This window comes from Homalodisca vitripennis, chromosome 2, assembly GCF_021130785.1.
Source record: "Homalodisca vitripennis isolate AUS2020 chromosome 2, UT_GWSS_2.1, whole genome shotgun sequence".
Taxonomy (NCBI): domain Eukaryota; kingdom Metazoa; phylum Arthropoda; class Insecta; order Hemiptera; family Cicadellidae; genus Homalodisca; species Homalodisca vitripennis.
The window spans coordinates 71,909,629-71,929,371 of record NC_060208.1 but is presented as its reverse complement, the minus strand read 5'-3'; the positions used below and the strand labels follow the sequence as shown (position 1 = coordinate 71,929,371).

Sequence of the window (19,743 nt, the reverse complement as noted above, 5' to 3'; positions counted from 1 at the left end):
CACAGACGGGCATACGGACAGACATACACAGATACGAGTTTAATGAGGATCTGTTGGGTCATTTGTAATAGTAATAACACAAAACATTAACTTTTACTTCTGAAAACGTGTTTGGGAGGACCACCTTATTTTTTTCTTGGAAAAACGGAAACACGCATTATAGGAAAAGGTAAATAGGAAAGAAGGTGGGAAGAGTGTTGGTACCTACAATTGTAATACTGACCTATTTGAATTCACCCGATAGCTTTCATCGGAAAAGCGGTTGGGTGGGTGTACGAGGTTGCCCGGCGTCTCGCAAGCTCGCAGAGTGGTAGAGATACGAAATTAATTAATTTCAAACGAACTGCTACTGATGTGTTTTCCAATGGAACCAGATTCAAATAATGTTGTTCTCCCGTGTCCAGGGAGGGATAGAGTTGAATATGGCGTATATTACAAACCACCCGCGCCACCACTGTGGTTTAAGCGGGGGGTGGGGAGGAAATGGATTTTAATGATTAAACCGTGATAACACAACGCGAGCACGCACAACTCCGCGCTCTTCCGCCCCATGGAGGTTATGAATTTATCACATCATTTGTTAAATTCCGAAAACTAGATAACTGGCTGGAGTGACACGTTCGTTTTGTTTTTTCGCCCTTTCAGACGAACTCACTATCGTGGTTCTTTGTTTAAATAAAGTGTTTCAATGACAGTATTTGTATACTTCCTTTTTTAATTTTACAACAACTACAAGGCAGCGTACTGTTATGCATGCAAAGTGATGTAATGAGGCTTCTGTCCACAGGGAAACGTCATTATTACCATTTTCTTGTTCCTAAGATAAACCTATGAACAAACACTAAGAGCTTTGAGATGCCCCTCGAATAAACTCTCATGTTAAGCACGTGAGATATATTCGGATTCGAATCTCATGAGATAAAGTACTTTTAGTTCTGAATGAAGGGTCTTCATGAAAATAGAAGCTTTCAAGCAAATTTGTTAGATCAATCAAATTTATATGTGGGCTATTTACAACTATGTACCCCACGAAATTGTTTACACTTTTAAACAGTTACCGAGTGAGTATCGTCTTCGATCATAAAAAAGCTTAATTGTTCATCACTATAATGCACATCATATTGTTCATTATAGTGTATAAATTAAATGGAAAACGACTATAATTGTTTAAATCGTTGGTTACGTTAAAATTAATATAATTTTATTGGCTTAGTAATTATGCATTGCTTTCAGCACTTACCATTGTGCTTCTATTGCAGATATCAAAGTTTAATTTTAAAGCACATTTTTGGATTTTCGAAAGGTTATGAAAATATTCATCAAAATGGCTGACGTATAGACTGCTCGTCTGATGGCCGATCTGTTCAGAAATGTAAAAACCTTGGTGGGATACAGGGCATTTTTGGTTATGTATATTATATATACAGGGTGACAATTAAGTCTGGAACCCCCTTTTTAATTTTTGAACCACAATAGAAAGAAATACCAAAGTTCAAACGTGCTTACTGGTGATAGTAACGCACACATCTGCCCAATTACCGACCAGATATTCCCTTTGGGGGGACGGTCCACAAGGAGTCAGACAAAATTCTTAAATAGCAGCATAGGTCAAGTAATTGTGTTATTGGTAATAATTATTGATTCCTGGCTTTGATTACTACATTGTTAGATGATGGGATGGGAACATTTTGAACACTTACTTTGATCACAGGTACTTAAAAATTGGTGTTTACTTGTATGTAATACTTAATAATTTACATTGTTAAATTGTTATAAAATTCAAATAGCTATAACTACTGAATGAATCCACCTTTTGAAGTCCGGTTTGCGGCATTGTACTCTGCTAAGTGAGACCTTTAATTTGATACCAAACTTGACCTATGCTGCTATTTAAGAATTTTGTCTGACTCCTTGTGGACCGTCCCCCAAAGGGAATATCTGGTCGGTAATTGGGCAGATGTGTGCGTTACTATCACCAGTAAGCACGTTTGAACTTTGGTATTTCTTTCTATTGTGGTTCAAAAATTAAAAAGGGGGTTCCAGACTTAATTGTCACCCTGTATATGAATATATATATATATATATTTTATATATATATATATATATATATATATATATATATATAAAAATTAATACATGTTGAAGCCGTTTGAAATACATTTTTTTCCAACTCAGGTCCCACGTACATGGCCTGGAAGTTTTAGGTACTAATCTCTTAACTTTGTTAAAAACAAACAAAGCAATGCGACCAGTAATAATTTGAGTGCATTTAGATTTCGAAATACACTTCAATTAGAATTAGGAGCCAATAAGACTCACCCATGTGTTGCGTGTTCGGTTCAACCGGTCGACTCTTCTGAGCTGTGAGACGGATTGTTTACCGCGTGCACTGTATCCGCTGCATCACTGTCCTAGAGAGAAAAACGTAACAAACAATATAAAATTTCAGTCAAGTTTTATGTTTAATAATTTATAACAACTAATCAATGAACATACTATTTGTGACACTTGATTAAAACATATGCAATCAAGTTCCACTTAAAATAATTACCCAGTTTCCTATTGTTCAACCATCAAAACAGACTTAGTGACGCTATGGATACATACTTTTTCCAACTTATTGAAAGATATCTAAGCCAGCCGTACTTTGTGCGTCATAACATACTTAGATACAGAGTAGGTAAAGTGTATACATTATCAACTGATATACTGTAATATGGTATAAAGTTTAATCTATTTCAAATGTAATTAAGATGCGTTTCTAAACATTTATGACCTAGTTGATTAATAGAATTAAAAATTTTCTTACAATGGCTTTCGATATTCGTCGGTGAAAAGACGAAAGAATATTACAAAATGTCCACAGTCTTTTAGTCATTTTTCTTAGACGTAATTACATTCCCCCATTTTCACTGCGTTAATTACAAAACTCATTCACATTCGTCAAGAGTATTTCTACGCACACCATGGTATCGCTGAGTCTCCTCTTTCGGAAAATGAAGAGGATAAAATAGAGGATCGCGTGAGGAGAGGGGTGGAATCCGTAAAAACAGAGCGTAACCAAGAACCTATTAGTACGCAAATGAGGCGGTAATTTAACCCAAGGTGGTAGGGGATGCGGGGACGAAGCAGCTCGGCCCGGCCCGGCGTGACATGAAATTTCCATTAAATTTGTGCCACAATTTATAGCCGGGTTGATAATCAGCTGATAAGGATAATGTGTGGGCCGGGAGGCGTTGTCTAGGCCCGTTCACTGACAGAGATAAGGCGAGTGAACACGGCTTTTGTGTGGGCAGCGGACACCCCTGCGCGGGCCGTATATTCGGTAGCTTATATTTTGGTATATTTACCGGAACTCACCATCTTATTGGATGATCTTAAATATAAGTTAGTATTAGAAACTTGAACTATTTATACGTTGAACATTTCAATCTTGCTTTAGCATAATATGCAACTTAATATCATAATATAAATGGTTATACTCGTACTTTAAATTAGTATAAAACATACTTATTAAATGTATTAATTGTGTCTTAGGACCTATAGCCTAAGGTTTTCTGTTAAGTGTTTAGGGACCCTTCACTTCTTTAATGAAAGCATCGTCAGAAATCAGAAAGTTAAAGTTGTGTATAGCTTTAAATATAATAGCGGAACGGGACTAACTGTGAAATAAAATACATTGTATGGACTCCGAAAATAGGTGACCAGTAAAATTATCTACGTTTAGTGAATGATTTCATGAGGTATAAAAAATAATATTTCCTTAAACAGTACAATTTAAAACCTCAGACCCATAAATGTAACTGTACTAAACATTCCATGTCGATTGCTTCTAAAGAGTTATGAAAAGTTTACAAGAAATTTTATTAGGATAGTGAAAGCTAAAAGTATTATGCGACAAATAGATCTTATAAAACATTACAGTCATAGTTACCTCTGAAGATAAAAACTTTTCTAGGAACCATGTGAGATCTGGTGTTTTAGTTCTCACCTTTATTATTTATTATTATTACATCCCGCAGTGTATAATTTTCAACCAGATGTTTAACTGACATATAAAAATAAGATTTATATATCAATCAAAAATCTTAATAGATTTTTTTTGCTAAAAATTTTTTCATTATCATAACAATTATTTTATAATTATTTATCTTGTTGACATAATTTATCCACTTTTAAAGTGATGTGCCGATTGACGCTGCGTACAACCTTTTAGGTCGTTTGCGGTCCCTCCGCATGTCATAATAATAGTTTGATAGGTATTTAATGTGTAATGCTTCATTTACCAGTTTAACTGACAGTAAATTACTTAATGTATGTCCACTTAATTTCTCGTTCCCCCACGTAATTAAAAAAAATCATAAATCAAAGAATGAAAAGGCGGAGTTTAGATGTAAAACCGCACAGAAACATAATAACAATTAGATCACCAAAATATAGCACGCTTTTCCCAACCTGTAGGGTGTGCCTGTAATCAGCCTAACATGACAATGCAGTGGCAGGTCAACAAAAAACAAACTTTCTAACCTTTACGACAAAGGAATTTAAACATAAAATGAGCGGAGTTATGGTAGCGTAGTCCCACACGCTGGTCAGTGTTCTCTTATCAACTAATCACCAGCGCCAGCGTGCCTGCCGCACGTGGCTACACCTCCGCCCGGTGCCGATATCTCCGCGGATAGCGCCCAGCCGCTTGTACCCAGGCTCCGTAGGCTGCTGTAATGTGTGTGTAGGCCGCACAGGCTGTCTGTCATCGCCTCGAAGATTTACTTCGCTATGTACTCGCACGTGTAGGCTAAACTATCGGGCTGAAATATCTTCGTATTATTTACTACTTTTATATCACGCAGGTTCATGGGAGGTTCGGAAGCTGTGGAGGATGCCACTCGGTGCTACATCTCGTACATACAACAGGAGATGGACCTTCAGACCGGTCAATAGGTCCAACAGAAATGCCGGAAAGCCTTTCTAGCGAGTTTACAAAGGGCGGTGAGCAATGTGGTTGTATAAGCTATGTGCTTGCTATAATATACAACAAGGGTAGAGTGTTTAGCCAGTCCCATCGCAAGGGACAAGGGCAATCCCCCTGTGTCCAAGTACAATGTGTATTGCACTAATAATGGCACATGCCTGTTGTAAGTAAACCTTGTCATTGTTAGTAGGCCACACAAAGTTAAATTACTTTTGAAATGAAGCAGTGTTAGTAAATTTGTTTCACTTTGATTGAAATACTGTACGAACTAAACAATGCCAGACTTGTGATATTTATTATGATTCGTTAATTTTTGCGTATATACAAAATTACATTTGCCTTATTATTAATGTTTGCTTGCACCACAATATAGTCTGAAATAATAATATTATATTAATAACTTAGGAGCTATATTCCAGTTTATAAACACATATACAGCGTCGAATCGATTAAAAACGAACCTCCAAAGAAATGTTATGATATTATTAGATTATGTCAGTAATTTGGGCAAATAATCAGAAGAAACAGGACTCTCGTCGTATTATCCCAGAGAGATCAAATCCAATCAATCTGTACTAAGTGGTTGAATGCGAGAACACTAAGTGGTGTTACTAGTCGGAACAATGTTTCGTTCAGAAAAAGCAAACATCTAACCAAACTTGCAATTTGGCTACAATTGTAGTTCCTATAACCACTGTAGTTCCTATAACCACTGTAGTTCCTATAACCACTGCTTTAAGGGGTACTATTCTGACAATCTTACTTGCAATGACATTCAGCGTAGGGTGGTTTGTATTTAGTTAGGTTAATATCGTTTCATTGTCATAGCTCTTTAAGATGCCTTCACCAAAGACATATAGAAGAATAATATAACCATTTTCTATCACTCCATTAGAGACTTTATGCTTTTTAAAGAAGTCGCTTTGGGCAAATTTAAAACACATTCAAAGAATACCGATGAAGATAATAACATGACTTTATAAGGTGAGGGAGTGGCTTGTTTTGTAATGACGTGTGATTTAAAGAAATTGCTTTTAAAATTAAGTATAAGTTACTTAATACGTACAGGGTTTTCGTATAAAAAATACGCCATTTTTCAATCATTTTTCTGTACACAATGAAGAAACTAATATTCTTATCTTCACTGGGCCTCATATACCAAATGACCAATTACTACTTTAAATACCTATAATTTATCGTGGAATGATGAAAACGTTTGTCCTGTACGTAGAGAAGGCATTTTAAAAGCGAGTTTTAAGTAAGCATTGCAACTGAAAACGAGTGCACCAGTCCAAAGAGTTCATCTGGATTTTGGTGAAGTCCAGCATCTTTGTCGAGCAACTCTTGTGCTATAATTCAATCAGCATCTGATGAAACCGCAACCACCGTGTTGCAAACGTTGTCATAACGTATGACGCGACCGCAGGTTCTTTGATAGTTCTAGATTACAAGTCGGCTGCCTGATACTTGCCAACCGGCCCTCACTACATATTAAACGACGTCTTCTTCCTTATTATTTGGTGGAGTGGTTTAATTCATTTGAGCACGAATGAAGTAAATCATCAGAAGTAATTCCAATAAAGACGAGTTCATACTTTTATATGAAATGTTAACTCTCTGTAAAATGTACCAATACAATGGCTACATCGTACTTAGCCTCTATGTTCAGTAAGAAGTTTCAAAGACCAATAACTGGTAGGATATATTATGGATAACTCAAGGCTTTCATTAACTCCAGGCTGGAAACCTCTACTATAGTTTCAGAGTAGTTCTACCTGCAGCAGTTCCCTCCCGGCTGGCTACGCTCATTGGGAAGGTGAAGAACCAAGAGATATTCAAGAACGCCGAAAGAACTCTCTCCTTCTAGAGTAGAGTAGCTCTATGAAGCCTACAAAAATATTGGTACCCTGAAGCTCGTCAGTAGAAGCTAGTCTAGAATCTAGTTTCACGGTACAACTCTTCCTCGAGAGGATAAACTTCCAGAGTGGTCGAATAACTACTGTCCGGTCCTTTTGTGGGATACCGGAATAATGGAAGTCCTCCATATTATTAAAACCCAACTGGCCATGCGATTTACCAACCTTTGCTGTGTAATGAGGAAATTTTAGTTGGGACGCCATTTTATTAGACATTTCAAACTGAGGTGATCTTGGTCCAAGGAGATGAGTGATGATGAAATATTCATTTCTGTAATGTGTGGTGATTTAAAAGAATTGTTAATTGAATATAATAATCTCCTAAATTCCTCATCGGTCTTTATTACATCCACCCCTTGTGTCATTAGATTAGTTGACTCAGTTTTGTGCTGAGTTTATTTTCACGGCCCGGATTTGTTCAGAAGCTTCCCCGGTAAATAATCCCCCAGCCATTCTTCAAGGGGAGGGAGTGATTGATGATAATTTGAATTGCGGATAAGATAAACAAAAGACCTTTCCAGCTTAATCGCCATGGAGTATCGCTGTTTGGGGGGTAGTTCTACCGCACCTCTCGCATTCCCCCGCTTGCTTTATCTGTGAAAACTGGGGAGATCATTTCAGACACAGGGCAGGTGAGAAATATAGGGATGAGAACAACTATTACGTATTACAAGTAATTAGTTTTACAAAGCTAATAGTTCGGTATATGTCACTTAGTTTTATTATAACAGTTTTATTTAAGAAATACAATTATGTTTGTATCATTTGTTCATATATAAACAAAAAGTCTCATTTACCGAATATTTAAATATATGTGTTTTATTATCTTCTGCTGTATGACCCAGGATTGGATAGAGAAATGTTTTCTAATAATAAGAAAGCCATCGTCAGCCACGCAAGTTTTGGTGGAGGTCGAAATAGGAGGCCATAAATAGGGAAATAGGGGCGGGGAGGGTTGAAAGAATATCCGTAAGACATATAAATAAAAAGACTGAAAATAGCTACGTTAAAGGTGTGCATATGGTTTACCTGACGCCAATTTAACATTTATGTAAATGTTCTCGATTGGTTAAAATATTGTAAGGCTAAGGAAAATATAATCTGAGAAAAAATTACCATTTTACAACTTTAACTATTTTGATACCCTCCCCAAAACTAGTGGCTGAAGATTGATTTCTTTCTTAAGAAAGTTTCTCTATCAATTTCAAGAAAGCCATGTTACACTATGATAATTGACTCGACTCCTGAACTATTCTATTTGATATTTTTTGTTTAAAGCGATACACAAGTACTATATACACATATGTTTTGCAATATATTTGAGAATCATTAAATTGAGAATTCTACTGAATTCATTAGGACTCAAGTGGTACAACAAGACTAATTTCATGCAAGAAAGAGTTGTATATCAAAACATCAACATAAAATAAACCCACAGCACATTACAGATTATAGTGCACAGATCTGAGCAGTTGGGTTGAAAGTAGTGAATAAAAGAGCGAAAGTTCTTTAACCGTCGCGATACAGTTTGTGTAACATAAACCCTTGCTAACAGGTTAAATGGAAACACATACGTTATGTTCACAGTTAAATCATCTAATTTGGGATCTTAATTAGGTGACAAGTGATGATGGAATTATATAATCCATTATCAATATGTTTATCATCTTCAGTTCTCTGAAATATCTGACAGATCTTTCAAAGTAAAAGCATAATTAAAGTTTATTACCAAGTTGAATCTCCTTTATCATAAATTAGCAGTTACTCTTAGCAACAATTTCGTACTGAAAACAGAGGCATCGTGAGCATATTCCTATCAAATGACACTTTAAACACCCTTGAGTTAAGTAATTTATTAAGTTATTTCAAATTGAATAATTATTTTTGGTATTCCAAAATTATTCTTGGAAGTGAACTCCTGTTGACTGTCCAGTACTAAACAGTTTGACTTACCAGTATTTTGTATTTAATTTATACGTATCACTGCAGACAAAGGAAGACAATATTTGCGTCACTGGCGGTCCTCAAACAACTGATTGTATCAACACCGAGCTTTAAGACAAAAGTGAAAAACATTTCACAATTCAAAGAAACATATAGAGATAAAATCCATAAAAGATTACAGGTTAGTGCCTTAGTAGTGCTGAGTTATTGTTCAATCATTACCCTTCTATGTTTTATCCTTTCTTATAACTAGGAAGCAGCCATTCAAAGGCGTCCTTTTACTGAAAATTCTCTTTCGTACACAATAACGATAAGTAGAGGGCAATTAGTTTGTCCAACAGTCCATACTGCATATCCTAGTGTACTGTACATACTACTTTTCTTTTCCCGCGATATATACCACAATCAATCAACTTTTCAAATCAAATCGTCTATTATCGCAGTATATATATATATATATATATATATATATATATATACATATATATATATATATACATATATATATATATATATACAACGTCTTTTGATACAATTTAGATTTACATAAAATAACTTCAACTTAGATTTTAAAAGTGTGTGTTTTCATTCCCTCGATATGCATGAACAGAAAAGTAATAAAACTTTAAACTCTGGTATTTAAAACTGGCTTAGGTGTTAACAAAATATTGTGGTACCAGTTCAACTAAGACTATCTCACCGTATTTAGAAAATATTCTAAGGTAGTAAGATATTTGTGTTTTATGTTCTCTTTGTATTTCCCTTTCTAATATTCTACAAACAATGGTACTTTTGAAATCGATTTAAAAGACGGCTATTCTATATTTCCATCATAAAGAATATTTTAAATATCAAGACTTTTATTATACTTTTGTGAGTTACAAACCTCAAACATTTTAAATTGAAAATCTCAAGATTGTACATGTTGATGGATGATGGGAATGATCAAAACCATTGAAATCGTTTCGGCTATCTTTTAAATTTTTAAATCGATTGACCGTACGTTGCCTGTTGTATGTTACAGAAATCAACAGAATTTACTGTAGAACTCTATTACGCGGTTTAACAAAGATCGGATCCTGTGCAGTTTCCACTAAAACTAGTTGTATAAGAACAGTAATGATTCAGTTACTCAATTCATTTTTGTTTTGTTAATAAGGGAGAAAGGTATATTTTGGGGGTTAAGTTTGATGCCTCTCGTATTTTTTTTTTTTTTTTTTTTGCATTTATTTCAATCCTCGTGGTATTCCGTGTAAACAAATTTTAAAAGTTTGTCAATTTGAAATAATACGAGTGTGAACAAACGTATTTTAGAGATCTAACTAAGTGCTTTGATATTTTCTAAGCACGTATTAATAGAAATAACTTCTAGAAACTTCGAAATGAAATTATTAATTAAACTTTAATGATGGATTTTTACTCAACTAAGCCACAATCAAAAATGATTTACTAATAATTTATCACGTATTTTATACACCTATATACACCATTGTATCAGTCATTAATTTACAATAATTATTCTTCGTCAGTAAACAATATTACCAAACTAATATTGTAGCATGCACTTGTTCAGTCGACGGTGAACACTGCCCATGTGTTGATCGACTACTAATGAACCGTTTCGTGTATTTAGGACTTAATTAGTTTTCCTCCGGCTATACAGAAGCCTTTGATCCTACATGGCATCATTGTATTAATTGATAGCTTATTTAACGAGGTGAGCTCAGTTTATGTTATCGTTGTGCGTGTACAATTAATTAGAGACGCAATGAAAGTCTGTCGGTGTATATTATCACTGTGTGTGTATGTGCTGTTAATTATAGAAGTAATGGATGTCTGTGTCATTAACAGTTCTGTCACACTAAAGCAAAGGTTAGTTGAACTTAATTTGAAATGCTGGTAGGGACAGAATGTAATACGCTCCCCCTTTGTGTTTTGTCAGCCTACAGAACCATTTTGTAAGCACTATTCGGTTTGTCCTTCACCAAATTAAACACTAAACATGTCTAAGAATACCTTACATACTTGTTGTAGGCTATCAATTCAAAATCCGTCACGTTGCATTAGTATGGCACAGGCTATGTTAACTTAGCTTAATTTATATTATGTCGATTACGTCATATAATGAAACTAAGGTAGAATTAGTTCTGTTATGTTATGTCACATAATACGAAGTTAAGGTAGTACAATCGCTTTTCCTCTTTTAATTAGAAAAAAATGTCACAGCCCTACATTTCTAACGCCGGGATAACAGACAAAATTCTATATCAAATAATCAAGCCCCAAGAAAAACTGCGAGTATAAAAATATGATTTTTTACAGTATGTACATGAAATATGTCTGGGGAGGTTGCTATGTTTATGAAACACTAATTGCTTAAATAACACAATTTAAAATATGTAATCTTTTTTAATTATATTTAATTAAAAAATTATAGTGTCCTTAAATCATAAATGGATAAAACCCATGCCACAAGTTGAAGGTATAACTCGTGTAAGGTATACATTTCTGTCTCGAGACATATTTATTTGGGCCCCATTTCAAAATGACCTTCTTTAAATGCTCGAAATACGACTGATAAAAATTCGCTGTGAAAGATAAACTGTTATACAGTTATTGCGTTTGTACAATTGTTATTTACTCGTACATGGAAGTAGTATCTGGGGGACGTGCCTTAAGCTGTTTTCCACGCTGCTACGTGCGGCGATCATCTGAGATCCCCACTCAGCCTTACCATCTTAGCACTCTTAGTTTGCCGCTTAGAATCTTGCAAGATTGCATGAAATGTGCTAAAATTAGTGTTCTATGTTTATTGTGTTGAGAGTGAAAATATTTGTTCTCGGAAAGTCCTTCTTCGTGACAAGGAGTATTGCACAAAGGAGCATGTCTAATTCCACAACCAGTTCTTTTTTTTATTTTAAGAAGACTTAATGTTACTGCCTCAACTGCACAGATGTTTATATCTCTTTTCATTCTCGGTTAGATATGTGTTTAACACCTTCCCAGCAAGTGCACCCACGACTAGATGTGAGTGAGTCAGAGACTGTTACTCACGTGACGCCGAGTTGCCGCTGAACTCGCAGTGATCGTATCGAACCCTGTGTGACACTGAGGTTGCGGTGTTATCTGATTGAACTTTAGTATAGAAGCGGTTGTTCAGTTCACGTTCGGATCTGCTATTCCCCAGCAAGTACACCCACGACCAGCAGCGAGTGAGTCAGAGACTGCTACTCACGTGACGCCGAGTTGCCTCTGAACTCGCAGTGATCGTATCGAACCCCGTGTGACACTGAGGCTGCGGTGTTATCTGATTGAACTTTAGTATAGAAGTGGTTGTTCAGTTCACGTTCGGATCTGCTATTCCCCAGCAAGTACACCCACGACCAGCAGCGAGTGAGTCAGAGACTGCTACTCACGTGACGCCGAGTTGCCTCTGAACTCGCAGTGATCGTATCGAACCCCGTGTGACACTGAGGCTGCGGTGTTATCTGATTGAACTTTAGTATAGAAGCGGTTCTTCAGTTCACGTTCGGATCTGCTATTCCCCAGCAAGTACACCCACGACCAGCAGCGAGTGAGTCAGAGACTGCTACTCACGTGACGCCGAGTTGCATCTGAACTCGCAGTGATCGTATCGAACCCCGTGTGACACTGAGGCTGCGGTGTTATCTGATTGAACTTTAGTATAGAAGTGGTTGTTCAGTTCACGTTCGGATCTGCTATTCCCCAGCAAGTACACCCACGACCAGCAGCGAGTGAGTCAGAGACTGCTACTCACGTGACGCCGAGTTGCCTCTGAACTCGCAGTGATCGTATCGAACCCCGTGTGACACTGAGGCTGCGGTGTCATCTGATTGAACTTTAGTATAGAAGCGGTTCTTCAGTTCACGTTCGGATCTGCTATTCCCCAGCAAGTACACCCACGACCAGCAGCGAGTGAGTCAGAGACTGCTACTCACGTAACGCCGAGTTGCCGCTGAACTCGCAGTGATCGTATCGAACCCCGTGTGACACTGAGGCTGCGGTGTTATCTGATTGAACTTTCGTATAGAAGCGGTTGTTCAGTTCTTGTGAGGGTCGCCGGTTTGTTTGATACGGGCTGGCAACGACCTTTGAGCTATTCACAATCAGGGGATGTCTGCAGTGCCTTTCTGATTGGCTTTGAGGGTGCGAACATTATCAAATTTCGAGATTAGCAGTAATAATATCGATACCAGTAACTCTACTCACATTGCACATCCCTTTGCTAGGGGATTCATGGCCAGGATATTTCGAGGCTCAATGGACTCGTCAGTATTATGAATAAAAGTGCTAACATATCATTCCTTTTCTGCCTTATTCCTATCGTTTTTTTTCTATATTTCCGTTTATTTATGGACAGTTTAATACAGGCAATCTTTTGGATGTTTTTATTGGTAGAAAAATAACATATTATGTTTGTTCTTTAGTTTCTTTTAAAAATGCACTCTTTCGAAGCTATAGAACATCCAGTCAAATAATTATATAGAGTATTAACTGCTCCACTGAAATAGATGGGACAAATTTGGGTTTCTCAGAGTTTAAACTGTGCAAATTCATGCAAATCCATAGCAAAACATCGTAATCTAAAAATGTTTTTGGTGGGTTTTCCCCTTTAATTAGATAACATTATATGCTGAGGATATTAGTTGGATTTGAGAATACCATAATACATAAAATGAGAGAAGTTTGAAATTTTATATGTTTTCTCTACGCAGCATATTTTTTGGAGAAAATCAGAGTCCCCGCCACGCCCAGGAAGTAATGACACAAAGAAATATGAAAAAAAGAGTCGTGTAGAGATGCTGCTGTTGTTGCAGCTTCAACCACGATATGTGTAAAAAGACACCTCTCTTTGTAACAGCTTTGTAAAAACAAACAAATTCCGTCTTATTTTAAACATTTATCCCGTGTTTTAATATCTTGCAGCTTCAACCACGATATGTGTAAAAAGACACCTCTCTTTGTAACAGCTTTGTAAAAACAAACAAATTCCGTCTTATTTTAAACATTTATCCCGTGTTTTAATATCAATTCAGATATAGCCTTTCATAATTGAATTGGTTCATAAAATAAAGAAAAATGTATCATGGCGCACAAATTGATAGCTCACTTTCAAGCAGCCCTCTTTCAAATCATTTCCAATCCGAACTGAGAATATTTTAAACATTAGTAAAACACACACATTCGGTGTATTTAGCGAATAAAAAGAATACCAGTGAATAAACAAGATTTGGTTTTTGTAAGCTGGACGCGTGTTCCGTCTGAGACGAAACGGAGAAATAAACAACCGTTACGCCGGGTGATCGCTCATTTAACACCCATGTCGCGCCATTGTCTGAGGGATTTTTGGTGTAGCCGAGGGTAGTAATGTTCCACAATAACCGTTATTCTCGACTGCACCGCCATTTTGTCCTTGTTCAGATACCAGAAGCACTCTATAAACAATGAGATACACGGCAGCACACTGTAAGACCTACGCTCACTCTACGCTCGGCGCCAGCCTACACGGCGCATTCATTATTTGTTAAATATTATTATGGCCCCACGTTCAGCATGTTTGTTTTGACCTGTCGTCCGTAAGAACAGGACCTGATCAGCGTTCATATCGTCTATAAAAATATGTAAAATTTATTCAGCCACACCCAACAATAGCTAAAGTGGGCAGGCATAAAGTACGGCTGGTATACGGCAAATTGTAATAAATTAAATATGATTTTATTATATTGATTTAAATACCATTTGTTTACTGTGTCCATAATTAATTATTTTGTTCGAGCAGTTTTTAAGCTAAGCGAATGTAGCAAAATAGATTTAAATAATTATGAATATATATATATATATATATATATATATATATAATATATCCCTAATATATCATAATTATATTTCCTAATATATATATATCCCTAATATATATATATATATATATATATATATATATATATATATACATTCTGTTTAAAATATTATATCATTCTCAAAACTGGTTTTACATTTTTGAAACTAGATGGTAAGTATAAGACGAGAAAATCATTAGACACACAAAAAGTACTACTTGAAACATATTGTATTTTATAAGGAATGATGACAGCGTTTTGTTATAACTTCTTAAAATCGATAAATTATATAGTGGTAGTATTAACGTTTTTATTCCATTCTGAAATTTTTGACAAATGAAATTTTCTATTCTTCCCTCTCCAAATAGACATTGTTAAACGAGTTTTTCGCCTCAACATAGAAACTATGAACTAAGCAAACATTACAGCTATGTGAAAAGCAACATATTCCATCAACATCGATGGTCAGTAATTATTGTTAGGAAGAATTACCACCAAAACGATTTCCCCCCAAGTCCTGATACCCTATTGATTCCTTTATAGCAAACTAGACCAACAACAGACAACACCATCTTTTGTTCCGATAGTTCATAGTTAATAATTCACCACAATTCCGATAGTTTATAGTAAGCGTTCAGGACATTCTACAGTAGTTTTAATTTTTGAAACTCTTATTTAACGAATTGTTTTCCATTTACCCAAGGAGTCAAATTATGAATTGGAAGTTTATAAAGGTACACATTAATTACTATGTCATTTAAGGTATTTTGTGAGTGCCGCGATCCCTGATCGATTCCGTGACCAGGCGAAGCTCCCCCGAATTGAATAATTCAGACAAATGGCCGGTAGATTGTCGGAGGCGACAGGGAACCTATGGACAAGAGAAGGGAGGCTTTATGGGCTTCAATAATAAATTCTTTATGTGATAAACGTGGCATGCCTCCATCTTTCCTACCAAATTGACAATCGATTTTACGTCAATTTACTTCACATACTATTATTGTATAAACGTCTTATACTATAATCCATATGAGGCAAAACAAATATAAGAGATAACCATCATTATTTGTAACGGCAGTATAATTCAATATTAGTTAACGATTGTAAATAACTCAATAATTGAACAATCCATGTAGGACTCAACAATTAATTAGCGTCCCCTGTCTGTGTTTATTGGATGTCGTTTCTCGCAAATTCAAATCGGACAAACAGCTTTGTAGATATTTTTACAAAAATGTCCATGTAAATATCTCAATGGACCAAATCAGAATTATATCTTGGATTAAACAAACTTAAATATTATTAAGCGTTTTTTATTGCACTTTTGAGTGAGTAAACGTTGCTCGGTTTCTCTGTCCAAGATTCCTCCGAACTGTAGGTTCCCTTGTTTTCAAAGTCCCTTACTTCTATTTCCTTTACCCAGAGAAACCGAAATATTGCGGTCTCAGGGTCTTCAAACAGGATTCCGCACCCTGGGGTTTCACGTCTCGAGATTGAATTAAATTTTCTTCAAGCCTCAAAATATTAGAGGGTTCCCTAACTTTAGGGTCTCTATAGATTTTGAATCCTGAACTTCAGGATTCATCCCCTTTGTGCTCTTGCAGTTTTCTGATTATTGAGTTTCAGGAGATACCAAGAACACTCCTAAGACTTCTATTATCTACCTCAACATGGATGAAACTCTAAAATAACAACAACACGTGTTTCCATTAATATTTATCTTTGCTGATAAAGAGGGCTCCAGATATAGTTCACTTGAAATTAGAATGAAATAAACCCCGTGATATTAATAAGTAAAACAAAAAATAATGGTGTAAAAAATAAATGATGAGAAAAATAAGTCCCAAACAGTTGTTCCTGCAACAAACACAAAATATGTTTTGGTACTTTTTTACAGTGTATGATTGGTTCACTTATAATATGACAATTCTTCACTAGATATGGTGTTCTGTGTCTACACTGCGGTTCCAGTCGGCCTTGGAACTGTCTTGTGGTCATTGTAACAGTTAACTACTGCCACACGTGTTATTCAAAGGGTTAATACTCGTACTCTTTCTCTCCTCTCAGAGTTTTGTAATGAGTCACTATTTGGTTTCAATCGTCTTCTTCAAATATTAATGTTTTTCAAATTTACTCATATTATCTATATTGATTGGGCCATTATACAATTCTCTGTTTCTTGGTAATTAGCGGTTTAAACACATGGATGATTGAAAACAAATATTAAATGAGAAGCGTTCAGTATCAATCTTTTACCGCGCAACTCAGGTTATTATTGTTGAAACCGAGACGTAGAGTTTTCAAACGAAATTGATTTTATATGGTGTTACCTTGCCACAATGTGTTTGTTGTAATATAATGTATTATTAATAAGATTTGCCCTAAGTATCTAATAAGTATCTTTTGTTAGCCATGGTATTAATCATATTATGACAGGTTAGGATACTTCGTGATAAAATCCTTGAAACAGAATGTAAATCTAAACTGTTTTTCACTTTATATAATCAGAGCCTTCGAGGAATTGTTTTCGTCCGGAGTTGATTTCTCCTCTGATAACACTCGGACATCTCGTTTTTCTCTTGTACTGTATTGATTTCCACGTGCGGTCGCCGTATCGCATTGCTGCAGCGGGTTTCTGCGGTCGGGAACCGCCTCGTTGCGGCTGCGGTGGGATGATACAACACCCATCATCGCAACCGCCAGCTCGACCTGCCGGGTTCGCCGTTCTTGCGAAATTATAGCAATCCTTTATCACTTATCTGCCATTTTCTCAGTGTTACCCGGTTGTAAGTGGATCACCGCGGTCGCTTCGAGGAATACGCGTCGTCGTGACGCAGCAGATGGTGATGTCTGACTATTAAAAGTACCTCTTATGTGTATCCTTCAGACTATGGTGCTTTCTTAAACATAGCATTTTAAAATCTGGCTTCGGTATCAATTTACAAAATCGTGACCATGGAAAGGTATGTTCATTTTTTTTTCCTGAAAACTACAATTGTTCCTGAAAACAATAGTGAAGAAAAAATTCGTCGGCAACGAAAATCAAAGGAGTTACGATTTTTTTAAATCCTCTGAAAACTCTGTTTTTGACAGTACCTCTGGCAATTTTACTGAAATGATGACGTTAATCCTGTCAACGATGCCTGCCCGCTGCGCAGTGCTGCGCACTGCTTGCTCTTTTAGAAAAAAAAATTAACTCGAGCTTGCAAAAGTCGAATCCCAGATCACGTGATGCCCCTGATCCTTAACCCTCCAAGTGTTGTTCGACAAAATTTTGTCGGTTATTTTCAATCTTTAATGCAATAATGCCCGAAAGGCATCAATATAATACAATGATATACTTTCCCCCCAGTTTATATGCACCTGTGATAATAACACTTGGCTATAAATGCCCAACCCATGAAAAAAAGTCCATTTTTCATGGTCACGGTATTGTAAATAAATACCCTGGCTTCATATATTTAGTTATGTGGAGAATAAAAATACCTTCTAGGTAGAGGTGTACGATGTAAAATCCGTTAAAAACAAAACTTTTTCAAGCTGTCCAAACAATTAAAGGTAGACGCTATTAAAATTTGTAAACATTCTCAACTTTTGGAAGACTGTACCCACATATTTTGGAGATTATGTTTGGAGATTTTATGACATCATAACAAAACCGCATATTTAAGTTTTAAAGTTTAAATTGACAACACCCTGCCTAGAGAAAGGAATAATGTTCTTCTAAAAAATTATTTCAAGAATATTAGAACACTGTAAACAAATGTATTGCTCGAGCATATTTTTTATAACTAATTTAACTTTAATATCCCACTACTAAATAAACTTGTTACAAAACAGTTTTTTTTTTTTTATTCAGGCCCTTTGAGTTTGTTGAATATGGCAAAAAAAGCAATTTTATACACATTTTTACAAATATTTTGAACCATTCACGATACTTTTATATTTATCAACAGCCTGCTATCTAGAGACTGAGGTGACACTGGAGGGTAAAGCCAATAAGTCAGGATTACGCAGACAGTATATTGCCCTAAGTCAAACAACCAACCATGCAGGGCAAAGGGCAAGCGTCTCAATTATAATGTGGGGGGCCACAGTTACTTGGGGTGGCTTACACGTTGAGCTTAGGAATATTTATGACGTTATTTATGTGTTTGAAGAAAGCTATAGCTTTCTGGCTATTATACCGAAGTACGTGGGGTGTACATTTATAAATAAATCTTAGCTTTCAGAGCTGACAGTTGATTTACTGTGATGAACTGAAACTTGTCTGTGACGAATCGCTGGGAGACTTAACACAGCCTTTAACTAAAAACAAAACGTAGCCCTATAGCTCTGAATACTTCCTTTATGTCATTGAAAAGTCCCTAACTAAAGTTCCTAATAAAATACTTCCTTAGTTTGGGTCCCCTGCGTGTTGATGATCATGCAAGCTGGTAACCTCGAATGTTGACTACGAATTCTGACCACGAAATAAAAGCTGCCACGAATGTTGGCCACGAACCCGCCCAAAACAACCCCAAACTAATTAGCTTTAAGCCGAATCATTAATTAATAGAATAAAAACTGCTTCACCAGATAGGTTAAGCACGTGCAACCTTGTTACTGGCTTCAGTCATAAAAACAAAAATGTAACATTTGAATCATTTTTATCATTCACTTGTTCAATACGTTAATATTAATATTTACGAGAAGCTACCGGCGTAATAACTATTATATTATACGAAAAGTTTTTACTTACGGACGCTCACGCGAATTTGGTTTCTTGGCTGAGACTTATTACATATTATACTTAACAAAAGTTAGTCTTTTGTATTCACTACTACAGTTACGATGTTATCATACTATATTAAGGCGGAGATTTAGTAGGCCAATTTGTCTGCAGAGAGGTCTCTTGGGTATCTTCTCCCCCCCCCCACCACTCCAGACCTCAGGCCACTGTGAAATCGAGCCCTGGGGATTCGAGTGATTGAATTCATGCCAAATTACTGTAAGCCTCCGGCCACCACGCAAGGATTCAATTCAATGTATTCAATTGACAGTACTGTATTAG

The 19,743-nt window shown here is 36.1% G+C and overlaps 1 protein-coding gene across 2 annotated transcripts in view; it reads left to right on the top strand.

Annotated features, from left to right (window-relative positions):
• Positions 1-19,743, top strand: part of LOC124354151 (roundabout homolog 2-like) — a 430,871-nt gene that overhangs the window by 305,908 nt on the left and 105,220 nt on the right. The gene's annotated exons all lie outside the window — the stretch shown is intronic.